Source organism: Pituophis catenifer, unplaced genomic scaffold (genome assembly GCF_029215685.1).
Source record: "Pituophis catenifer annectens isolate HBS135680 unplaced genomic scaffold, rPitCat1.0.hap2 SCAF_1, whole genome shotgun sequence".
Taxonomy (NCBI): Eukaryota; Metazoa; Chordata; class Lepidosauria; order Squamata; family Colubridae; genus Pituophis; species Pituophis catenifer.
The window spans coordinates 350705334-350731724 of record NW_027256881.1 but is presented as its reverse complement, the minus strand read 5'-3'; positions in this window follow the sequence as shown (position 1 = coordinate 350731724).

Sequence of the window (26391 nt, the reverse complement as noted above, 5' to 3'; positions counted from 1 at the left end):
ATACATGTGGTCATTAAAAAACAAAGAAAACAAAAAACCCCATTCTTTGCCACGGAAGGTCTCTGGAATTCTGGGAGCTGAAGTCCACAACTTGTAGAAAAGAGCCACATTTGCCCACCCCTGGTCTACACGGCTCCATCTCTGCTGGGGAAACGGATGGCCGCCCTCGGCAGCTGTGAACCGGTGTGAGGAGAGAAGCGGAAGCAGTCCAGAACCCCCTTTGCTTCTACTACTTACAGGGAAGACCAAGGAAGACCCTTTTTTGCCACAAACAGAACTTGGCTCGAGGACGGCATGGGGTCTTTGACTTTTTCAATATTTCATGGAACGAGTGCTGGAAATGGGTTTTCCAAACAGCTCGGATACAATCTGCCTCGTGATCTTCTGGAGTCCCTTCCTTCTCCCATATTGTAACATGTTTCCTACCGTAATGAAGAAGCAAATACATATGATTGATGGATGGATTGATTTATTAATTCTTCCCATTCTAAGAATACGTTGAATGTAAATAGGAAGTTGGGATCCTTTTCTTGCCACGGCCCGTTCGCTGCCGTTTGTCACGTGAGGAAGAGGGTTCGACGACATCTAGGGAGTTTCCCAGCCACCCAGGTCAGGGTCGTCCCAAAGGTGCTTTTTTTTTTTTTGGCAAGAGTCCTTCAACTGGACTTTTTCTTGCTTGTCCTGGGAGAGAGACGTTTCGCTTCTCAACCCAGAAGTCACCTCAGGAACATGTGGGTTCAGTGACTCTGCCTTCCGCATTTACTTGGCTCCTGGGAAGGTCACAAAAGGGCATTCCGTAAACACAGGGCACCGCAAACGTCATCCATGCGAGTCCATTTTCTAGCTTCGGAATGTTCCTCAGGAGACCCTGAGGATAGGAGTTGAAACAGTGGATGTCCAGGATGTGAGGGGGCTGTCTATATTTTTGCAGCCCTCTTTTTTGACTCATGCCGTATACAGGGCCTCAAAGAAAGGCAGGTTGGTAGAGGTTTTTTTTTTTTCCCTGCAGTTCTAATGTTCCTCTGAAGTCTGTGTCTGTCTTGTAGGGTTGCAGAGCCAAACCAGACAGTTGTACAGGTGCAGATGTGACAGAATAGATCACTCCTCTGTAGAACTGGATCAGCAGCTCCTTGGGCAGTTTGAGCTTTCTGAGTTGGTGCAGAAATGGACCAGAGACTAATTCCCCATGAAAATTACAAAATCGCTGTTGTTGTTATTGTTGGTGTTGGTGTTGGCGTTGGTGTTGGCATTGGCGTTCCAGTTCCAGTTCCAGTTCCAGTTCCAGTTCCAGTTCCAGTTCCAGTTCCAGTTACATTTACAGCTACATTTTAGAGCTACAGTTACAGCTACAGCTACAGCTACAATTCCAGTTACAGGTACAGGTACATCTACAGCTACAGTTACAGTTACAGTTACAGTTACAGTTACAGTTAGAGTTAGAGTTAGAATTACGTTTAGGACGGCCCTGAATCTCGAGGGGGTCCTCATTCCCTCCTCTCGCGCTGCACGTCGGCCTGCCAAGGCACCGTTTTGCATTTCTTCTTCTTCTTCTTCTTCTTCTTCTTCTTCTTCTTCTTCTTCTTCTTCTTCTTCTTCTTCTTCTTCTTCTTCTTCTTCTTCTTCTTCTTCTTCTTCTTCTTCTTCTTCTTCTTCTTCCCCTTCTCCTTCTCCTTCTCCTTCTCCTTCTCCTTCTCCTTCTCCTTCTCCTTCTCCTTCTCCTTCTCCTTCTTCTTCTTCTTTCCTCCCAAAGTGTCCGGCAGCAAGTGTCTGGCAGCCACGACAGGCGCCGACTTAAATAGGTGCCCGGAGGAGGCTCCGCCCAGCCTGCGATTCCGTCGGGTGAAAATGACAGCCCCGCCCACTGGGCCAGGAGAGAAGCAGAAGCGGTCCAGAACCCCCTTTGCCTGTACCTCTGACCTTTTCCCATCCCCCCTTTCCTGAACAAGCATTACCCCCAAGCCAACCCTTATGATATATTGAATATATATATATATTTATATATATATATTGTATGTATGTATGTATGTATGTATTTATGTATGTATGTATGTATGTATGTATGTATGTACTGGTCTGGCACCGCTGGCCCTGGAAATCCACCCCCAAAGACACTCGGAGACATGAACGCGCGCTGCAGTGTCTCATGTTTGAATTCTTGCTTGTACAGTACTTAAAAAAGGGGGCCTCCTCGACACCGGTGCACCGAACCTTCTGGCCCACCAGGGGGCGCCAAATCAAAGGGTTCATTGCATTTTCAGTTATCAGGGGCCTTGGGATTGACAGGTTTTTACAGCATCCTTCAGTCTTTAGCAAACAAACAAAACAAACAAACAAACAAACCCAAAAAAAGAAAGAAAGAAAGAAAGAAAGAAAGAAAGAAAGAAAGAAAGAAAGAAAGAAATTCTTTTAAAAAAATACATGTGGTCATTAAAAAACAAAAGAAAACAAAAAACCCCATTCTTTGCCACGGAAGGTCTCTGGAATTCTGGCAGCTGAAGTCCACAACTTGTAGAAAAGAGCCACATTTGCCCACCCCTGGTCTAACGGCTCCATCTCTGCTGGGGAAACGGATGGCCGCCCTCGGCAGCTGTGAACCGGTGTGAGGAGAGAAGCGGAAGCGGTCCAGAACCCCCTTTGCTTCTACTACTTACAGGGAAGACCAAGGAAGACCCTTTTTTCCACAAACAGAACTTGGCTCGAGGACGGCATGGGGGTCTTTGACTTTTTCAATATTTCATGGAACGAGTGCTGGAAATGGGTTTTCCAAACAGCTCGGATACAATCTGCCTCGTGATCTTCTGGAGTCCCTTCCTTCTCCCATATTGTAACATGTTTCCTACCGTAATGAAGAAGCAAATACATATGGATTGATGGATGGATTGATTTATTAATTCTTCCCATTCTAAGAATACGTTGAATGTAAATAGGAAGTTGGGATCCTTTTCTTGCCACGGCCCGTTCGCTGCCGTTTGTCACGTGAGGAAGAGGGTTCGACGACATCTAGGGAGTTTCCCAGCCACCCAGGTCAGGGTCGTCCCAAAGGTGCTTTTTTTTTTTTTTGGCAAGAGTCCTTCAACTGGACTTTTTCTTGCTTGTCCTGGGAGAGAGACGTTTCGCTTCTCAACCCAGAAGTCACCTCAGGAACATGTGGGTTCAGTAACTCTGCCTTCCGCATTTACTTGGCTCCTGGGAAGGTCACAAAAGGGCATTCCGTAAACACAGGGCACCGCAAACGTCATCCATGCGAGTCCATTTTCTAGCTTCGGAATGTTCCTCAGGAGACCCTGAGGATAGGAGTTGAAACAGTGGATGTCCAGGATGTGAGAGGGCTGTCTATATTTTTGCAGCCCTCTTTTTTGACTCATGCCGTATACAGGGCCTCAAAGAAAGGCAGGTTGGTAGAGGATTTTTTTTTTTTTTCCCCTGCAGTTCTAATGTTCCTCTGAAGTCTGTGTCTGTCTTGTAGGGTTGCAGAGCCAAACCAGACAGTTGTACAGGTGCAGATGTGACAGACTCGATCACTCCTCTGTAGAACTGGATCAGCAGCTCCTTGGGCAGTTTGAGCTTTCTGAGTTGGTGCAGAAATGGACCAGAGACTAATTCCCCATGAAAATTACAAAATCGCTGTTGTTGTTATTGTTGGTGTTGGTGTTGGCGTTGGTGTTGGCATTGGCGTTCCAGTTCCAGTTCCAGTTCCAGTTCCAGTTCCAGTTCCAGTTACATTTACAGCTACATTTTAGAGCTACAGTTACAGCTACAGCTACAGCTACAATTCCAGTTACAGGTACAGGTACATCTACAGCTACAGTTACAGTTACAGTTACAGTTACAGTTACAGTTAGAGTTAGAGTTAGAGTTAGAATTACGTTTAGGACGGCCCTGAATCTCGAGGGGGTCCTCATTCCCTCCTCTCGCGCTGCACGTCGGCCTGCCAAGGCACCGTTTTGCATTTCTTCTTCTTCTTCTTCTTCTTCCCCTTCTCCTTCTCCTTCTCCTTCTCCTTCTCCTTCTCCTTCTCCTTCTCCTTCTCCTTCTCCTTCTCCTTCTTCTTCTTCTTTCCTCCCAAAGTGTCCGGCAGCAAGTGTCTGGCAGCCACGACAGGCGCCGACTTAAATAGGTGCCCGGAGGAGGCTCCGCCCAGCCTGCGATTCCGTCGGGTGAAAATGACAGCCCCGTCCACTGGGCCAGGAGAGAAGCAGAAGCGGTCCAGAACCCCCTTTGCCTGTACCTCTGACCTTTTCCCATCCCCCCTTTCCTGAACAAGCATTACCCCAAGCCAACCCTTATGATATATTGAATATATATATATTTATATATATTGTATGTATGTATGTATGTATGTATTTATGTATGTATGTATGTATGTATGTATGTATGTATGTATGTATGTACTGGTCTGGCACCGCTGGCCCTGGAAATCCACCCACAAAGACACTTGGAGACATGAACGCGCGCTGCAGTGTCTCATGTTTGAATTCTTGCTTGTACAGTACTTAAAAAAGGGGGCCTCCTCGACACCGGTGCACCGAACCTTCTGGCCCACCAGGGGGCGCCAAATCAAAGGGTTCATTGCGTTTTCAGTTATCAGGGGCCTTGGGATTGACAGGTTTTTACAGCATCCTTCAGTCTTTAGCAAACAAACAAAACAAACAAACAAACAAACCCAAAAAAAGAAAGAAAGAAAGAAAGAAAGAAAGAAAGAAAGAAAGAAATTCTTTTAAAAAAATACATGTGGTCATTAAAAAACAAAAGAAAACAAAAAACCCCATTCTTTGCCACGGAAGGTCTCTGGAATTCTGGGAGCTGAAGTCCACAACTTGTAGAAAAGAGCCACATTTGCCCACCCCTGGTCTAACGGCTCCATCTCTGCTGGGGAAACGGATGGCCGCCCTCGGCAGCTGTGAACCGGTGTGAGGAGAGAAGCGGAAGCAGTCCAGAACCCCCTTTGCTTCTACTACTTACAGGGAAGACCAAGGAAGACCCTTTTTTCCACAAACAGAACTTGGCTCGAGGACGGCATGGGGGTCTTTGACTTTTTCAATATTTCATGGAACGAGTGCTGGAAATGGGTTTTCCAAACAGCTCGGATACAATCTGCCTCGTGATCTTCTGGAGTCCCTTCCTTCTCCCATATTGTAACATGTTTCCTACCGTAATGAAGAAGCAAATACATATGGATTGATGGATGGATTGATTTATTAATTCTTCCCATTCTAAGAATACGTTGAATGTAAATAGGAAGTTGGGATCCTTTTCTTGCCACGGCCCGTTCGCTGCCGTTTGTCACGTGAGGAAGAGGGTTCGACGACATCTAGGGAGTTTCCCAGCCACCCAGGTCAGGGTCGTCCCAAAGGTGCTTTTTTTTTTTTTGGCAAGAGTCCTTCAACTGGACTTTTTCTTGCTTGTCCTGGGAGAGAGACGTTTCGCTTCTCAACCCAGAAGTCACCTCAGGAACATGTGGGTTCAGTGACTCTGCCTTCCGCATTTACTTGGCTCCTGGGAAGGTCACAAAAGGGCATTCCGTAAACACAGGGCACCGCAAACGTCATCCATGCGAGTCCATTTTCTAGCTTCGGAATGTTCCTCAGGAGACCCTGAGGATAGGAGTTGAAACAGTGGATGTCCAGGATGTGAGGGGGCTGTCTATATTTTTGCAGCCCTCTTTTTTGACTCATGCCGTATACAGGGCCTCAAAGAAAGGCAGGTTGGTAGAGGTTTTTTTTTTTTCCCTGCAGTTCTAATGTTCCTCTGAAGTCTGTGTCTGTCTTGTAGGGTTGCAGAGCCAAACCAGACAGTTGTACAGGTGCAGATGTGACAGAATAGATCACTCCTCTGTAGAACTGGATCAGCAGCTCCTTGGGCAGTTTGAGCTTTCTGAGTTGGTGCAGAAATGGACCAGAGACTAATTCCCCATGAAAATTACAAAATCGCTGTTGTTGTTATTGTTGGTGTTGGTGTTGGCGTTGGTGTTGGCATTGGCGTTCCAGTTCCAGTTCCAGTTCCAGTTCCAGTTCCAGTTCCAGTTCCAGTTCCAGTTACATTTACAGCTACATTTTAGAGCTACAGTTACAGCTACAGCTACAGCTACAATTCCAGTTACAGGTACAGGTACATCTACAGCTACAGTTACAGTTACAGTTACAGTTACAGTTACAGTTAGAGTTAGAGTTAGAATTACGTTTAGGACGGCCCTGAATCTCGAGGGGGTCCTCATTCCCTCCTCTCGCGCTGCACGTCGGCCTGCCAAGGCACCGTTTTGCATTTCTTCTTCTTCTTCTTCTTCTTCTTCTTCTTCTTCTTCTTCTTCTTCTTCTTCTTCTTCTTCTTCTTCTTCTTCTTCTTCTTCTTCTTCTTCTTCTTCTTCTTCTTCTTCTTCTTCTTCCCCTTCTCCTTCTCCTTCTCCTTCTCCTTCTCCTTCTCCTTCTCCTTCTCCTTCTCCTTCTCCTTCTCCTTCTTCTTCTTCTTTCCTCCCAAAGTGTCCGGCAGCAAGTGTCTGGCAGCCACGACAGGCGCCGACTTAAATAGGTGCCCGGAGGAGGCTCCGCCCAGCCTGCGATTCCGTCGGGTGAAAATGACAGCCCCGCCCACTGGGCCAGGAGAGAAGCAGAAGCGGTCCAGAACCCCCTTTGCCTGTACCTCTGACCTTTTCCCATCCCCCCTTTCCTGAACAAGCATTACCCCAAGCCAACCCTTATGATATATTGAATATATATATATATTTATATATATATATTGTATGTATGTATGTATGTATGTATTTATGTATGTATGTATGTATGTATGTATGTATGTATGTACTGGTCTGGCACCGCTGGCCCTGGAAATCCACCCCCAAAGACACTCGGAGACATGAACGCGCGCTGCAGTGTCTCATGTTTGAATTCTTGCTTGTACAGTACTTAAAAAAGGGGGCCTCCTCGACACCGGTGCACCGAACCTTCTGGCCCACCAGGGGGCGCCAAATCAAAGGGTTCATTGCATTTTCAGTTATCAGGGGCCTTGGGATTGACAGGTTTTTACAGCATCCTTCAGTCTTTAGCAAACAAACAAAACAAACAAACAAACAAACCCAAAAAAAGAAAGAAAGAAAGAAAGAAAGAAAGAAAGAAAGAAAGAAAGAAAGAAATTCTTTTAAAAAAATACATGTGGTCATTAAAAAACAAAAGAAAACAAAAAACCCCATTCTTTGCCACGGAAGGTCTCTGGAATTCTGGCAGCTGAAGTCCACAACTTGTAGAAAAGAGCCACATTTGCCCACCCCTGGTCTAACGGCTCCATCTCTGCTGGGGAAACGGATGGCCGCCCTCGGCAGCTGTGAACCGGTGTGAGGAGAGAAGCGGAAGCGGTCCAGAACCCCCTTTGCTTCTACTACTTACAGGGAAGACCAAGGAAGACCCTTTTTTCCACAAACAGAACTTGGCTCGAGGACGGCATGGGGGTCTTTGACTTTTTCAATATTTCATGGAACGAGTGCTGGAAATGGGTTTTCCAAACAGCTCGGATACAATCTGCCTCGTGATCTTCTGGAGTCCCTTCCTTCTCCCATATTGTAACATGTTTCCTACCGTAATGAAGAAGCAAATACATATGGATTGATGGATGGATTGATTTATTAATTCTTCCCATTCTAAGAATACGTTGAATGTAAATAGGAAGTTGGGATCCTTTTCTTGCCACGGCCCGTTCGCTGCCGTTTGTCACGTGAGGAAGAGGGTTCGACGACATCTAGGGAGTTTCCCAGCCACCCAGGTCAGGGTCGTCCCAAAGGTGCTTTTTTTTTTTTTTGGCAAGAGTCCTTCAACTGGACTTTTTCTTGCTTGTCCTGGGAGAGAGACGTTTCGCTTCTCAACCCAGAAGTCACCTCAGGAACATGTGGGTTCAGTAACTCTGCCTTCCGCATTTACTTGGCTCCTGGGAAGGTCACAAAAGGGCATTCCGTAAACACAGGGCACCGCAAACGTCATCCATGCGAGTCCATTTTCTAGCTTCGGAATGTTCCTCAGGAGACCCTGAGGATAGGAGTTGAAACAGTGGATGTCCAGGATGTGAGAGGGCTGTCTATATTTTTGCAGCCCTCTTTTTTGACTCATGCCGTATACAGGGCCTCAAAGAAAGGCAGGTTGGTAGAGGTTTTTTTTTTTTTTCCCCTGCAGTTCTAATGTTCCTCTGAAGTCTGTGTCTGTCTTGTAGGGTTGCAGAGCCAAACCAGACAGTTGTACAGGTGCAGATGTGACAGACTCGATCACTCCTCTGTAGAACTGGATCAGCAGCTCCTTGGGCAGTTTGAGCTTTCTGAGTTGGTGCAGAAATGGACCAGAGACTAATTCCCCATGAAAATTACAAAATCGCTGTTGTTGTTATTGTTGGTGTTGGTGTTGGCGTTGGTGTTGGCATTGGCGTTCCAGTTCCAGTTCCAGTTCCAGTTCCAGTTCCAGTTCCAGTTACATTTACAGCTACATTTTAGAGCTACAGTTACAGCTACAGCTACAGCTACAATTCCAGTTACAGGTACAGGTACATCTACAGCTACAGTTACAGTTACAGTTACAGTTACAGTTAGAGTTAGAGTTAGAGTTAGAGTTAGAATTACGTTTAGGACGGCCCTGAATCTCGAGGGGGTCCTCATTCCCTCCTCTCGCGCTGCACGTCGGCCTGCCAAGGCACCGTTTTGCATTTCTTCTTCTTCTTCTTCTTCTTCCCCTTCTCCTTCTCCTTCTCCTTCTCCTTCTCCTTCTCCTTCTCCTTCTCCTTCTCCTTCTCCTTCTCCTTCTTCTTCTTCTTTCCTCCCAAAGTGTCCGGCAGCAAGTGTCTGGCAGCCACGACAGGCGCCGACTTAAATAGGTGCCCGGAGGAGGCTCCGCCCAGCCTGCGATTCCGTCGGGTGAAAATGACAGCCCCGTCCACTGGGCCAGGAGAGAAGCAGAAGCGGTCCAGAACCCCCTTTGCCTGTACCTCTGACCTTTTCCCATCCCCCCTTTCCTGAACAAGCATTACCCCAAGCCAACCCTTATGATATATTGAATATATATATATTTATATATATTGTATGTATGTATGTATGTATGTATTTATGTATGTATGTATGTATGTATGTATGTATGTATGTATGTATGTACTGGTCTGGCACCGCTGGCCCTGGAAATCCACCCACAAAGACACTTGGAGACATGAACGCGCGCTGCAGTGTCTCATGTTTGAATTCTTGCTTGTACAGTACTTAAAAAAGGGGGCCTCCTCGACACCGGTGCACCGAACCTTCTGGCCCACCAGGGGGCGCCAAATCAAAGGGTTCATTGCGTTTTCAGTTATCAGGGGCCTTGGGATTGACAGGTTTTTACAGCATCCTTCAGTCTTTAGCAAACAAACAAAACAAACAAACAAACAAACCCAAAAAAAGAAAGAAAGAAAGAAAGAAAGAAAGAAAGAAAGAAATTCTTTTAAAAAAATACATGTGGTCATTAAAAAACAAAAGAAAACAAAAAACCCCATTCTTTGCCACGGAAGGTCTCTGGAATTCTGGGAGCTGAAGTCCACAACTTGTAGAAAAGAGCCACATTTGCCCACCCCTGGTCTAACGGCTCCATCTCTGCTGGGGAAACGGATGGCCGCCCTCGGCAGCTGTGAACCGGTGTGAGGAGAGAAGCGGAAGCAGTCCAGAACCCCCTTTGCTTCTACTACTTACAGGGAAGACCAAGGAAGACCCTTTTTTCCACAAACAGAACTTGGCTCGAGGACGGCATGGGGGTCTTTGACTTTTTCAATATTTCATGGAACGAGTGCTGGAAATGGGTTTTCCAAACAGCTCGGATACAATCTGCCTCGTGATCTTCTGGAGTCCCTTCCTTCTCCCATATTGTAACATGTTTCCTACCGTAATGAAGAAGCAAATACATATGGATTGATGGATGGATTGATTTATTAATTCTTCCCATTCTAAGAATACGTTGAATGTAAATAGGAAGTTGGGATCCTTTTCTTGCCACGGCCCGTTCGCTGCCGTTTGTCACGTGAGGAAGAGGGTTCGACGACATCTAGGGAGTTTCCCAGCCACCCAGGTCAGGGTCGTCCCAAAGGTGCTTTTTTTTTTTTTGGCAAGAGTCCTTCAACTGGACTTTTTCTTGCTTGTCCTGGGAGAGAGACGTTTCGCTTCTCAACCCAGAAGTCACCTCAGGAACATGTGGGTTCAGTGACTCTGCCTTCCGCATTTACTTGGCTCCTGGGAAGGTCACAAAAGGGCATTCCGTAAACACAGGGCACCGCAAACGTCATCCATGCGAGTCCATTTTCTAGCTTCGGAATGTTCCTCAGGAGACCCTGAGGATAGGAGTTGAAACAGTGGATGTCCAGGATGTGAGGGGGCTGTCTATATTTTTGCAGCCCTCTTTTTTGACTCATGCCGTATACAGGGCCTCAAAGAAAGGCAGGTTGGTAGAGGTTTTTTTTTTTTCCCTGCAGTTCTAATGTTCCTCTGAAGTCTGTGTCTGTCTTGTAGGGTTGCAGAGCCAAACCAGACAGTTGTACAGGTGCAGATGTGACAGAATAGATCACTCCTCTGTAGAACTGGATCAGCAGCTCCTTGGGCAGTTTGAGCTTTCTGAGTTGGTGCAGAAATGGACCAGAGACTAATTCCCCATGAAAATTACAAAATCGCTGTTGTTGTTATTGTTGGTGTTGGTGTTGGCGTTGGTGTTGGCATTGGCGTTCCAGTTCCAGTTCCAGTTCCAGTTCCAGTTCCAGTTCCAGTTCCAGTTCCAGTTACATTTACAGCTACATTTTAGAGCTACAGTTACAGCTACAGCTACAGCTACAATTCCAGTTACAGGTACAGGTACATCTACAGCTACAGTTACAGTTACAGTTACAGTTACAGTTACAGTTAGAGTTAGAGTTAGAATTACGTTTAGGACGGCCCTGAATCTCGAGGGGGTCCTCATTCCCTCCTCTCGCGCTGCACGTCGGCCTGCCAAGGCACCGTTTTGCATTTCTTCTTCTTCTTCTTCTTCTTCTTCTTCTTCTTCTTCTTCTTCTTCTTCTTCTTCTTCTTCTTCTTCTTCTTCTTCTTCTTCTTCTTCTTCTTCTTCTTCTTCTTCTTCTTCTTCCCCTTCTCCTTCTCCTTCTCCTTCTCCTTCTCCTTCTCCTTCTCCTTCTCCTTCTCCTTCTCCTTCTCCTTCTTCTTCTTCTTTCCTCCCAAAGTGTCCGGCAGCAAGTGTCTGGCAGCCACGACAGGCGCCGACTTAAATAGGTGCCCGGAGGAGGCTCCGCCCAGCCTGCGATTCCGTCGGGTGAAAATGACAGCCCCGCCCACTGGGCCAGGAGAGAAGCAGAAGCGGTCCAGAACCCCCTTTGCCTGTACCTCTGACCTTTTCCCATCCCCCCTTTCCTGAACAAGCATTACCCCAAGCCAACCCTTATGATATATTGAATATATATATATATTTATATATATATATTGTATGTATGTATGTATGTATGTATTTATGTATGTATGTATGTATGTATGTATGTATGTACTGGTCTGGCACCGCTGGCCCTGGAAATCCACCCCCAAAGACACTCGGAGACATGAACGCGCGCTGCAGTGTCTCATGTTTGAATTCTTGCTTGTACAGTACTTAAAAAAGGGGGCCTCCTCGACACCGGTGCACCGAACCTTCTGGCCCACCAGGGGGCGCCAAATCAAAGGGTTCATTGCATTTTCAGTTATCAGGGGCCTTGGGATTGACAGGTTTTTACAGCATCCTTCAGTCTTTAGCAAACAAACAAAACAAACAAACAAACAAACCCAAAAAAAGAAAGAAAGAAAGAAAGAAAGAAAGAAAGAAAGAAAGAAAGAAAGAAATTCTTTTAAAAAAATACATGTGGTCATTAAAAAACAAAAGAAAACAAAAAACCCCATTCTTTGCCACGGAAGGTCTCTGGAATTCTGGCAGCTGAAGTCCACAACTTGTAGAAAAGAGCCACATTTGCCCACCCCTGGTCTAACGGCTCCATCTCTGCTGGGGAAACGGATGGCCGCCCTCGGCAGCTGTGAACCGGTGTGAGGAGAGAAGCGGAAGCGGTCCAGAACCCCCTTTGCTTCTACTACTTACAGGGAAGACCAAGGAAGACCCTTTTTTCCACAAACAGAACTTGGCTCGAGGACGGCATGGGGGTCTTTGACTTTTTCAATATTTCATGGAACGAGTGCTGGAAATGGGTTTTCCAAACAGCTCGGATACAATCTGCCTCGTGATCTTCTGGAGTCCCTTCCTTCTCCCATATTGTAACATGTTTCCTACCGTAATGAAGAAGCAAATACATATGGATTGATGGATGGATTGATTTATTAATTCTTCCCATTCTAAGAATACGTTGAATGTAAATAGGAAGTTGGGATCCTTTTCTTGCCACGGCCCGTTCGCTGCCGTTTGTCACGTGAGGAAGAGGGTTCGACGACATCTAGGGAGTTTCCCAGCCACCCAGGTCAGGGTCGTCCCAAAGGTGCTTTTTTTTTTTTTTGGCAAGAGTCCTTCAACTGGACTTTTTCTTGCTTGTCCTGGGAGAGAGACGTTTCGCTTCTCAACCCAGAAGTCACCTCAGGAACATGTGGGTTCAGTAACTCTGCCTTCCGCATTTACTTGGCTCCTGGGAAGGTCACAAAAGGGCATTCCGTAAACACAGGGCACCGCAAACGTCATCCATGCGAGTCCATTTTCTAGCTTCGGAATGTTCCTCAGGAGACCCTGAGGATAGGAGTTGAAACAGTGGATGTCCAGGATGTGAGAGGGCTGTCTATATTTTTGCAGCCCTCTTTTTTGACTCATGCCGTATACAGGGCCTCAAAGAAAGGCAGGTTGGTAGAGGTTTTTTTTTTTTTTTCCCCTGCAGTTCTAATGTTCCTCTGAAGTCTGTGTCTGTCTTGTAGGGTTGCAGAGCCAAACCAGACAGTTGTACAGGTGCAGATGTGACAGACTCGATCACTCCTCTGTAGAACTGGATCAGCAGCTCCTTGGGCAGTTTGAGCTTTCTGAGTTGGTGCAGAAATGGACCAGAGACTAATTCCCCATGAAAATTACAAAATCGCTGTTGTTGTTATTGTTGGTGTTGGTGTTGGCGTTGGTGTTGGCATTGGCGTTCCAGTTCCAGTTCCAGTTCCAGTTCCAGTTCCAGTTCCAGTTCCAGTTACATTTACAGCTACATTTTAGAGCTACAGTTACAGCTACAGCTACAGCTACAATTCCAGTTACAGGTACAGGTACATCTACAGCTACAGTTACAGTTACAGTTACAGTTACAGTTACAGTTACAGTTACAGTTACAGTTAGAGTTAGAGTTAGAGTTAGAATTACGTTTAGGACGGCCCTGAATCTCGAGGGGGTCCTCATTCCCTCCTCTCGCGCTGCACGTCGGCCTGCCAAGGCACCGTTTTGCATTTCTTCTTCTTCTTCTTCTTCTTCCCCTTCTCCTTCTCCTTCTCCTTCTCCTTCTCCTTCTCCTTCTCCTTCTCCTTCTCCTTCTCCTTCTCCTTCTTCTTCTTCTTTCCTCCCAAAGTGTCCGGCAGCAAGTGTCTGGCAGCCACGACAGGCGCCGACTTAAATAGGTGCCCGGAGGAGGCTCCGCCCAGCCTGCGATTCCGTCGGGTGAAAATGACAGCCCCGTCCACTGGGCCAGGAGAGAAGCAGAAGCGGTCCAGAACCCCCTTTGCCTGTACCTCTGACCTTTTCCCATCCCCCCTTTCCTGAACAAGCATTACCCCAAGCCAACCCTTATGATATATTGAATATATATATATTTATATATATTGTATGTATGTATGTATGTATGTATTTATGTATGTATGTATGTATGTATGTATGTATGTATGTATGTATGTACTGGTCTGGCACCGCTGGCCCTGGAAATCCACCCACAAAGACACTTGGAGACATGAACGCGCGCTGCAGTGTCTCATGTTTGAATTCTTGCTTGTACAGTACTTAAAAAAGGGGGCCTCCTCGACACCGGTGCACCGAACCTTCTGGCCCACCAGGGGGCGCCAAATCAAAGGGTTCATTGCGTTTTCAGTTATCAGGGGCCTTGGGATTGACAGGTTTTTACAGCATCCTTCAGTCTTTAGCAAACAAACAAAACAAACAAACAAACAAACCCAAAAAAAGAAAGAAAGAAAGAAAGAAAGAAAGAAAGAAAGAAATTCTTTTAAAAAAATACATGTGGTCATTAAAAAACAAAAGAAAACAAAAAACCCCATTCTTTGCCACGGAAGGTCTCTGGAATTCTGGGAGCTGAAGTCCACAACTTGTAGAAAAGAGCCACATTTGCCCACCCCTGGTCTAACGGCTCCATCTCTGCTGGGGAAACGGATGGCCGCCCTCGGCAGCTGTGAACCGGTGTGAGGAGAGAAGCGGAAGCAGTCCAGAACCCCCTTTGCTTCTACTACTTACAGGGAAGACCAAGGAAGACCCTTTTTTCCACAAACAGAACTTGGCTCGAGGACGGCATGGGGGTCTTTGACTTTTTCAATATTTCATGGAACGAGTGCTGGAAATGGGTTTTCCAAACAGCTCGGATACAATCTGCCTCGTGATCTTCTGGAGTCCCTTCCTTCTCCCATATTGTAACATGTTTCCTACCGTAATGAAGAAGCAAATACATATGGATTGATGGATGGATTGATTTATTAATTCTTCCCATTCTAAGAATACGTTGAATGTAAATAGGAAGTTGGGATCCTTTTCTTGCCACGGCCCGTTCGCTGCCGTTTGTCACGTGAGGAAGAGGGTTCGACGACATCTAGGGAGTTTCCCAGCCACCCAGGTCAGGGTCGTCCCAAAGGTGCTTTTTTTTTTTTTGGCAAGAGTCCTTCAACTGGACTTTTTCTTGCTTGTCCTGGGAGAGAGACGTTTCGCTTCTCAACCCAGAAGTCACCTCAGGAACATGTGGGTTCAGTGACTCTGCCTTCCGCATTTACTTGGCTCCTGGGAAGGTCACAAAAGGGCATTCCGTAAACACAGGGCACCGCAAACGTCATCCATGCGAGTCCATTTTCTAGCTTCGGAATGTTCCTCAGGAGACCCTGAGGATAGGAGTTGAAACAGTGGATGTCCAGGATGTGAGGGGGCTGTCTATATTTTTGCAGCCCTCTTTTTTGACTCATGCCGTATACAGGGCCTCAAAGAAAGGCAGGTTGGTAGAGGTTTTTTTTTTTTCCCTGCAGTTCTAATGTTCCTCTGAAGTCTGTGTCTGTCTTGTAGGGTTGCAGAGCCAAACCAGACAGTTGTACAGGTGCAGATGTGACAGAATAGATCACTCCTCTGTAGAACTGGATCAGCAGCTCCTTGGGCAGTTTGAGCTTTCTGAGTTGGTGCAGAAATGGACCAGAGACTAATTCCCCATGAAAATTACAAAATCGCTGTTGTTGTTATTGTTGGTGTTGGTGTTGGCGTTGGTGTTGGCATTGGCGTTCCAGTTCCAGTTCCAGTTCCAGTTCCAGTTCCAGTTCCAGTTCCAGTTCCAGTTACATTTACAGCTACATTTTAGAGCTACAGTTACAGCTACAGCTACAGCTACAATTCCAGTTACAGGTACAGGTACATCTACAGCTACAGTTACAGTTACAGTTACAGTTACAGTTACAGTTAGAGTTAGAGTTAGAATTACGTTTAGGACGGCCCTGAATCTCGAGGGGGTCCTCATTCCCTCCTCTCGCGCTGCACGTCGGCCTGCCAAGGCACCGTTTTGCATTTCTTCTTCTTCTTCTTCTTCTTCTTCTTCTTCTTCTTCTTCTTCTTCTTCTTCTTCTTCTTCTTCTTCTTCTTCTTCTTCTTCTTCTTCTTCTTCTTCTTCTTCTTCTTCTTCTTCTTCTTCCCCTTCTCCTTCTCCTTCTCCTTCTCCTTCTCCTTCTCCTTCTCCTTCTCCTTCTCCTTCTCCTTCTCCTTCTTCTTCTTCTTTCCTCCCAAAGTGTCCGGCAGCAAGTGTCTGGCAGCCACGACAGGCGCCGACTTAAATAGGTGCCCGGAGGAGGCTCCGCCCAGCCTGCGATTCCGTCGGGTGAAAATGACAGCCCCGCCCACTGGGCCAGGAGAGAAGCAGAAGCGGTCCAGAACCCCCTTTGCCTGTACCTCTGACCTTTTCCCATCCCCCCTTTCCTGAACAAGCATTACCCCAAGCCAACCCTTATGATATATTGAATATATATATATATTTATATATATATATTGTATGTATGTATGTATGTATGTATTTATGTATGTATGTATGTATGTATGTATGTATGTACTGGTCTGGCACCGCTGGCCCTGGAAATCCACCCCCAAAGACACTCGGAGACATGAACGCGCGCTGCAGTGTCTCATGTTTGAATTCTTGCTTGTACAGTACTTAAAAAAGGGGGCCTCCTCGACACCGGTGCACCGAACCTTCTGGCCCACCAGGGGGCGCCAAATCAAAGGGTTCATTGCATTTTCAGTTATCAGGGGCCTTGGGATTGACAGGTTTTTACAGCATCCTTCAGTCTTTAGCAAACAAACAAAACAAACAAACAAACAAACCCAAAAAAAGAAAGAAAGAAAGAAAGAAAGAAAGAAAGAAAGAAAGAAAGAAAGAAAGAAATTCTTTTAAAAAAATACATGTGGTCATTAAAAAACAAAAGAAAACAAAAAACCCCATTCTTTGCCACGGAAGGTCTCTGGAATTCTGGCAGCTGAAGTCCACAACTTGTAGAAAAGAGCCACATTTGCCCACCCCTGGTCTAACGGCTCCATCTCTGCTGGGGAAACGGATGGCCGCCCTCGGCAGCTGTGAACCGGTGTGAGGAGAGAAGCGGAAGCGGTCCAGAACCCCCTTTGCTTCTACTACTTACAGGGAAGACCAAGGAAGACCCTTTTTTCCACAAACAGAACTTGGCTCGAGGACGGCATGGGGGTCTTTGACTTTTTCAATATTTCATGGAACGAGTGCTGGAAATGGGTTTTCCAAACAGCTCGGATACAATCTGCCTCGTGATCTTCTGGAGTCCCTTCCTTCTCCCATATTGTAACATGTTTCCTACCGTAATGAAGAAGCAAATACATATGGATTGATGGATGGATTGATTTATTAATTCTTCCCATTCTAAGAATACGTTGAATGTAAATAGGAAGTTGGGATCCTTTTCTTGCCACGGCCCGTTCGCTGCCGTTTGTCACGTGAGGAAGAGGGTTCGACGACATCTAGGGAGTTTCCCAGCCACCCAGGTCAGGGTCGTCCCAAAGGTGCTTTTTTTTTTTTTTGGCAAGAGTCCTTCAACTGGACTTTTTCTTGCTTGTCCTGGGAGAGAGACGTTTCGCTTCTCAACCCAGAAGTCACCTCAGGAACATGTGGGTTCAGTAACTCTGCCTTCCGCATTTACTTGGCTCCTGGGAAGGTCACAAAAGGGCATTCCGTAAACACAGGGCACCGCAAACGTCATCCATGCGAGTCCATTTTCTAGCTTCGGAATGTTCCTCAGGAGACCCTGAGGATAGGAGTTGAAACAGTGGATGTCCAGGATGTGAGAGGGCTGTCTATATTTTTGCAGCCCTCTTTTTTGACTCATGCCGTATACAGGGCCTCAAAGAAAGGCAGGTTGGTAGAGGTTTTTTTTTTTTTTCCCCTGCAGTTCTAATGTTCCTCTGAAGTCTGTGTCTGTCTTGTAGGGTTGCAGAGCCAAACCAGACAGTTGTACAGGTGCAGATGTGACAGACTCGATCACTCCTCTGTAGAACTGGATCAGCAGCTCCTTGGGCAGTTTGAGCTTTCTGAGTTGGTGCAGAAATGGACCAGAGACTAATTCCCCATGAAAATTACAAAATCGCTGTTGTTGTTATTGTTGGTGTTGGTGTTGGCGTTGGTGTTGGCATTGGCGTTCCAGTTCCAGTTCCAGTTCCAGTTCCAGTTCCAGTTCCAGTTACATTTACAGCTACATTTTAGAGCTACAGTTACAGCTACAGCTACAGCTACAATTCCAGTTACAGGTACAGGTACATCTACAGCTACAGTTACAGTTACAGTTACAGTTACAGTTAGAGTTAGAGTTAGAGTTAGAGTTAGAATTACGTTTAGGACGGCCCTGAATCTCGAGGGGGTCCTCATTCCCTCCTCTCGCGCTGCACGTCGGCCTGCCAAGGCACCGTTTTGCATTTCTTCTTCTTCTTCTTCTTCTTCCCCTTCTCCTTCTCCTTCTCCTTCTCCTTCTCCTTCTCCTTCTCCTTCTCCTTCTCCTTCTCCTTCTCCTTCTTCTTCTTCTTTCCTCCCAAAGTGTCCGGCAGCAAGTGTCTGGCAGCCACGACAGGCGCCGACTTAAATAGGTGCCCGAGGAGGCTCCGCCCAGCCTGCGATTCCGTCGGGTGAAAATGACAGCCCGTCCACTGGGCCAGGAGAGAAGCAGAAGCGTCCAGAACCCCCTTTGCCTGTACCTCTGACCTTTTCCCATCCCCCCTTTCCTGAACAAGCATTACCCCAAGCCAACCCTTATGATATATTGAATATATATTAATTTTATATATATTGTATGTATGTATGTATGTATGTATTATGTATGTATGTATGTATGTATGTATGTATGTATGTATGTATGTAAGGACTGGCACCGCTGGCCCTGGAAATCCACCCACAAAGACACTTGGAGACATGAACGCGCGCTGCAGTGTCTCATGTTTGAATTCTTGCTTGTACAGTACTTAAAAAAGGGGGCCTCCTCGACACCGGTGCACCGAACCTTCTGGCCCACCAGGGGGCGCCAAATCAAAGGGTTCATTGCGTTTTCAGTTATCAGGGGCCTTGGGATTGACAGGTTTTTACAGCATCCTTCAGTCTTTAGCAAACAAACAAAACAAACAAACAAACAAACCCAAAAAAGAAAGAAAGAAAGAAAGAAAGAAAGAAAGAAATTCTTTTAAAAAAATACATGTGGTCATTAAAAAACAAAAGAAAACAAAAACCCCATTCTTTGCCACGGAAGGTCTCTGAATTCTGGAGCTGAAGTCCACAACTTGTAGAAAAGAGCCACATTTGCCCACCCCTGGTCTAACGGCTCCATCTCTGCTGGGGAACGGATGGCCGCCCTCGGCAGCTGTGAACCGGTGTGAGGAGAGAAGCGGAAGCAGTCCAGAACCCCCTTTGCTTCTACTAATTACAGGGAAGACCAAGGAAGACCCTTTTTTCCACAAACAGAACTTGGCTCGAGGACGGCATGGGGGTCTTTGACTTTTTCTATATTTCATGGAACGAGTGCTGGAAATGGGTTTTCCAAACAGCTCGGATACAATCTGCCTCGTGATCTTCTGGAGTCCCTTCCTTCTCCCATATTGTAACATGTTTCCTACCGTAATGAAGAAGCAAATACATATGGATTGATGGATGGATTGATTTATTAAATTCTTTCCCATTCTAAGAATACGTTGATGTAAATAGGAAGTTGGGATCCTTTTCTTGCCACGGCCCGTTCGCTGCCGTTTGTCACGTGAGGAAGAGGGTTCGACGACATCTAGGGAGTTTCCCAGCCACCCAGGTCAGGGTCGTCCCAAAGGTGCTTTTTTTTTTTTGGCAAGGAGTCCTTCAACTGGACTTTTTCTTGCTTGTCCTGGGATGAGAGACGTTTCGCTTCTCAACCCAGAAGTCACCTCAGGAACATGTGGGTTCAGTGACTCTGCCTTCCGCATTTACTTGGCTCCTGGGAAGGTCACAAAAGGGCATTCCGTAAACACAGGGCACCGCAAACGTCATCCATGCGAGTCCATTTTCTAGCTTCGGAATGTTCACTCAGGAGACCCTGAGGATAGGAGTTGAAACAGTGGATGTCCAGGATGTGAGGGGGCTGTCATATATTTTTGCAGCCCTCTTTTTTGACTCATGCCGTATACAGGGCCTCAAAGAAAGGCAGGTTGGTAGAGGTTTTTTTTTTTTCCCTGCAGTTCTAATGTTCCTCTGAAGTCTGTGTCTGTCTTGTAGGGTTGCAGAGCCAAACCAGACAGTTGTACAGGTGCAGATGTGACAGAATAGATCACTCCCTCTGTAGAACTGGATCAGCAGCTCCTTGGGCAGTTTGAGCTTTCTGAGTTGGTGCAGAAATGGACCAGAGACTAATTCCCCATGAAAATTACAAAATCGCTGTTGTTGTTATTGTTGGTGTTGGTGTTGGCGTTGGTGTTGGCATTGGCGTTCCAGTTCCAGTTCCAGTTCCAGTTCCAGTTCCAGTTCCAGTTCCAGTTCCAGTTACATTTACAGCTACATTTTAGAGCTACAGTTACAGCTACAGCTACAGCTACAATTCCAGTTACAGGTACAGGTACATCTACAGCTACAGTTACAGTTACAGTTACAGTTACAGTTACAGTTAGAGTTAGAGTTAGAATTACGTTTAGGACGGCCCTGAATCTCGAGGGGGTCCTCATTCCCTCCTCTCGCGCTGCACGTCGGCCTGCCAAGGCACCGTTTTGCATTTCTTCTTCTTCTTCTTCTCTTCTTCTTCTTCTTCTTCTTTTCTTCTTCTTCTTCTTCTTCTTCTTCTTCTTCTTCTTCTTCTTCTTCTTCTTCTTCTTCTTCTTCTTCTTCTTCTTCTTCTTCTTCCCCTTCTCCTTCTCCTTCTCCTTCTCCTTCTCCTTCTCCTTCTCCTTCTCCTTCTCCTTCTCCTTCTCCTTCTCCTTCTTCTTCTTCTTTCCTCCCAAAGTGTCCGGCAGCAAGTGTCTGGCAGCCACGACAGGCGCCGACTTAAATAGGTGCCCGGAGGAGGCTCCGCCCAGCCTGCGATTCCGTCGGGTGAAAATGACAGCCCCGCCCACTGGGCCAGGAGAGAAGCAGAAGCGGTCCAGAACCCCCTTTGCCTGTACCTCTGACCTTTTCCCATCCCCCCTTTCCTGAACAAGCATTACCCCAAGCCAACCCTTATGATATATTGAATATATATATATATTTATATATATATATTGTATGTATGTATGTATGTATGTATTTATGTATGTATGTATGTATGTATGTATGTATGTACTGGTCTGGCACCGCTGGCCCTGGAAATCCACCCCCAAAGACACTCGGAGACATGAACGCGCGCTGCAGTGTCTCATGTTTGAATTCTTGCTTGTACAGTACTTAAAAAAGGGGGCCTCCTCGACACCGGTGCACCGAACCTTCTGGCCCACCAGGGGGCGCCAAATCAAAGGGTTCATTGCATTTTCAGTTATCAGGGGCCTTGGGATTGACAGGTTTTTACAGCATCCTTCAGTCTTTAGCAAACAAACAAAACAAACAAACAAACAAACCCAAAAAAAGAAAGAAAGAAAGAAAGAAAGAAAGAAAGAAAGAAAGAAAGAAAGAAATTCTTTTAAAAAAATACATGTGGTCATTAAAAAACAAAAGAAAACAAAAAACCCCATTCTTTGCCACGGAAGGTCTCTGGAATTCTGGCAGCTGAAGTCCACAACTTGTAGAAAAGAGCCACATTTGCCCACCCCTGGTCTAACGGCTCCATCTCTGCTGGGGAAACGGATGGCCGCCCTCGGCAGCTGTGAACCGGTGTGAGGAGAGAAGCGGAAGCGGTCCAGAACCCCCTTTGCTTCTACTACTTACAGGGAAGACCAAGGAAGACCCTTTTTTCCACAAACAGAACTTGGCTCGAGGACGGCATGGGGGTCTTTGACTTTTTCAATATTTCATGGAACGAGTGCTGGAAATGGGTTTTCCAAACAGCTCGGATACAATCTGCCTCGTGATCTTCTGGAGTCCCTTCCTTCTCCCATATTGTAACATGTTTCCTACCGTAATGAAGAAGCAAATACATATGGATTGATGGATGGATTGATTTATTAATTCTTCCCATTCTAAGAATACGTTGAATGTAAATAGGAAGTTGGGATCCTTTTCTTGCCACGGCCCGTTCGCTGCCGTTTGTCACGTGAGGAAGAGGGTTCGACGACATCTAGGGAGTTTCCCAGCCACCCAGGTCAGGGTCGTCCCAAAGGTGCTTTTTTTTTTTTTTGGCAAGAGTCCTTCAACTGGACTTTTTCTTGCTTGTCCTGGGAGAGAGACGTTTCGCTTCTCAACCCAGAAGTCACCTCAGGAACATGTGGGTTCAGTAACTCTGCCTTCCGCATTTACTTGGCTCCTGGGAAGGTCACAAAAGGGCATTCCGTAAACACAGGGCACCGCAAACGTCATCCATGCGAGTCCATTTTCTAGCTTCGGAATGTTCCTCAGGAGACCCTGAGGATAGGAGTTGAAACAGTGGATGTCCAGGATGTGAGAGGGCTGTCTATATTTTTGCAGCCCTCTTTTTTGACTCATGCCGTATACAGGGCCTCAAAGAAAGGCAGGTTGGTAGAGGTTTTTTTTTTTTTTCCCCTGCAGTTCTAATGTTCCTCTGAAGTCTGTGTCTGTCTTGTAGGGTTGCAGAGCCAAACCAGACAGTTGTACAGGTGCAGATGTGACAGACTCGATCACTCCTCTGTAGAACTGGATCAGCAGCTCCTTGGGCAGTTTGAGCTTTCTGAGTTGGTGCAGAAATGGACCAGAGACTAATTCCCCATGAAAATTACAAAATCGCTGTTGTTGTTATTGTTGGTGTTGGTGTTGGCGTTGGTGTTGGCATTGGCGTTCCAGTTCCAGTTCCAGTTCCAGTTCCAGTTCCAGTTCCAGTTACATTTACAGCTACATTTTAGAGCTACAGTTACAGCTACAGCTACAGCTACAATTCCAGTTACAGGTACAGGTACATCTACAGCTACAGTTACAGTTACAGTTACAGTTACAGTTACAGTTAGAGTTAGAGTTAGAGTTAGAATTACGTTTAGGACGGCCCTGAATCTCGAGGGGGTCCTCATTCCCTCCTCTCGCGCTGCACGTCGGCCTGCCAAGGCACCGTTTTGCATTTCTTCTTCTTCTTCTTCTTCTTCCCCTTCTCCTTCTCCTTCTCCTTCTCCTTCTCCTTCTCCTTCTCCTTCTCCTTCTCCTTCTCCTTCTCCTTCTTCTTCTTCTTTCCTCCCAAAGTGTCCGGCAGCAAGTGTCTGGCAGCCACGACAGGCGCCGACTTAAATAGGTGCCCGGAGGAGGCTCCGCCCAGCCTGCGATTCCGTCGGGTGAAAATGACAGCCCCGTCCACTGGGCCAGGAGAGAAGCAGAAGCGGTCCAGAACCCCCTTTGCCTGTACCTCTGACCTTTTCCCATCCCCCCTTTCCTGAACAAGCATTACCCCAAGCCAACCCTTATGATATATTGAATATATATATATTTATATATATTGTATGTATGTATGTATGTATGTATTTATGTATGTATGTATGTATGTATGTATGTATGTATGTATGTATGTACTGGTCTGGCACCGCTGGCCCTGGAAATCCACCCACAAAGACACTTGGAGACATGAACGCGCGCTGCAGTGTCTCATGTTTGAATTCTTGCTTGTACAGTACTTAAAAAAGGGGGCCTCCTCGACACCGGTGCACCGAACCTTCTGGCCCACCAGGGGGCGCCAAATCAAAGGGTTCATTGCGTTTTCAGTTATCAGGGGCCTTGGGATTGACAGGTTTTTACAGCATCCTTCAGTCTTTAGCAAACAAACAAAACAAACAAACAAACAAACCCAAAAAAAGAAAGAAAGAAAGAAAGAAAGAAAGAAAGAAAGAAATTCTTTTAAAAAAATACATGTGGTCATTAAAAAACAAAAGAAAACAAAAAACCCCATTCTTTGCCACGGAAGGTCTCTGGAATTCTGGGAGCTGAAGTCCACAACTTGTAGAAAAGAGCCACATTTGCCCACCCCTGGTCTAACGGCTCCATCTCTGCTGGGGAAACGGATGGCCGCCCTCGGCAGCTGTGAACCGGTGTGAGGAGAGAAGCGGAAGCAGTCCAGAACCCCCTTTGCTTCTACTACTTACAGGGAAGACCAAGGAAGACCCTTTTTTCCACAAACAGAACTTGGCTCGAGGACGGCATGGGGGTCTTTGACTTTTTCAATATTTCATGGAACGAGTGCTGGAAATGGGTTTTCCAAACAGCTCGGATACAATCTGCCTCGTGATCTTCTGGAGTCCCTTCCTTCTCCCATATTGTAACATGTTTCCTACCGTAATGAAGAAGCAAATACATATGGATTGATGGATGGATTGATTTATTAATTCTTCCCATTCTAAGAATACGTTGAATGTAAATAGGAAGTTGGGATCCTTTTCTTGCCACGGCCCGTTCGCTGCCGTTTGTCACGTGAGGAAGAGGGTTCGACGACATCTAGGGAGTTTCCCAGCCACCCAGGTCAGGGTCGTCCCAAAGGTGCTTTTTTTTTTTTTGGCAAGAGTCCTTCAACTGGACTTTTTCTTGCTTGTCCTGGGAGAGAGACGTTTCGCTTCTCAACCCAGAAGTCACCTCAGGAACATGTGGGTTCAGTGACTCTGCCTTCCGCATTTACTTGGCTCCTGGGAAGGTCACAAAAGGGCATTCCGTAAACACAGGGCACCGCAAACGTCATCCATGCGAGTCCATTTTCTAGCTTCGGAATGTTCCTCAGGAGACCCTGAGGATAGGAGTTGAAACAGTGGATGTCCAGGATGTGAGGGGGCTGTCTATATTTTTGCAGCCCTCTTTTTTGACTCATGCCGTATACAGGGCCTCAAAGAAAGGCAGGTTGGTAGAGGTTTTTTTTTTTTCCCTGCAGTTCTAATGTTCCTCTGAAGTCTGTGTCTGTCTTGTAGGGTTGCAGAGCCAAACCAGACAGTTGTACAGGTGCAGATGTGACAGAATAGATCACTCCTCTGTAGAACTGGATCAGCAGCTCCTTGGGCAGTTTGAGCTTTCTGAGTTGGTGCAGAAATGGACCAGAGACTAATTCCCCATGAAAATTACAAAATCGCTGTTGTTGTTATTGTTGGTGTTGGTGTTGGCGTTGGTGTTGGCATTGGCGTTCCAGTTCCAGTTCCAGTTCCAGTTCCAGTTCCAGTTCCAGTTCCAGTTCCAGTTACATTTACAGCTACATTTTAGAGCTACAGTTACAGCTACAGCTACAGCTACAATTCCAGTTACAGGTACAGGTACATCTACAGCTACAGTTACAGTTACAGTTACAGTTACAGTTACAGTTAGAGTTAGAGTTAGAATTACGTTTAGGACGGCCCTGAATCTCGAGGGGGTCCTCATTCCCTCCTCTCGCGCTGCACGTCGGCCTGCCAAGGCACCGTTTTGCATTTCTTCTTCTTCTTCTTCTTCTTCTTCTTCTTCTTCTTCTTCTTCTTCTTCTTCTTCTTCTTCTTCTTCTTCTTCTTCTTCTTCTTCTTCTTCTTCTTCTTCTTCTTCTTCCCCTTCTCCTTCTCCTTCTCCTTCTCCTTCTCCTTCTCCTTCTCCTTCTCCTTCTCCTTCTCCTTCTCCTTCTTCTTCTTCTTTCCTCCCAAAGTGTCCGGCAGCAAGTGTCTGGCAGCCACGACAGGCGCCGACTTAAATAGGTGCCCGGAGGAGGCTCCGCCCAGCCTGCGATTCCGTCGGGTGAAAATGACAGCCCCGCCCACTGGGCCAGGAGAGAAGCAGAAGCGGTCCAGAACCCCCTTTGCCTGTACCTCTGACCTTTTCCCATCCCCCCTTTCCTGAACAAGCATTACCCCAAGCCAACCCTTATGATATATTGAATATATATATATATTTATATATATATATTGTATGTATGTATGTATGTATGTATTTATGTATGTATGTATGTATGTATGTATGTATGTACTGGTCTGGCACCGCTGGCCCTGGAAATCCACCCCCAAAGACACTCGGAGACATGAACGCGCGCTGCAGTGTCTCATGTTTGAATTCTTGCTTGTACAGTACTTAAAAAAGGGGGCCTCCTCGACACCGGTGCACCGAACCTTCTGGCCCACCAGGGGGCGCCAAATCAAAGGGTTCATTGCATTTTCAGTTATCAGGGGCCTTGGGATTGACAGGTTTTTACAGCATCCTTCAGTCTTTAGCAAACAAACAAAACAAACAAACAAACAAACCCAAAAAAAGAAAGAAAGAAAGAAAGAAAGAAAGAAAGAAAGAAAGAAATTCTTTTAAAAAAATACATGTGGTCATTAAAAAACAAAAGAAAACAAAAAACCCCATTCTTTGCCACGGAAGGTCTCTGGAATTCTGGCAGCTGAAGTCCACAACTTGTAGAAAAGAGCCACATTTGCCCACCCCTGGTCTAACGGCTCCATCTCTGCTGGGGAAACGGATGGCCGCCCTCGGCAGCTGTGAACCGGTGTGAGGAGAGAAGCGGAAGCGGTCCAGAACCCCCTTTGCTTCTACTACTTACAGGGAAGACCAAGGAAGACCCTTTTTTCCACAAACAGAACTTGGCTCGAGGACGGCATGGGGGTCTTTGACTTTTTCAATATTTCATGGAACGAGTGCTGGAAATGGGTTTTCCAAACAGCTCGGATACAATCT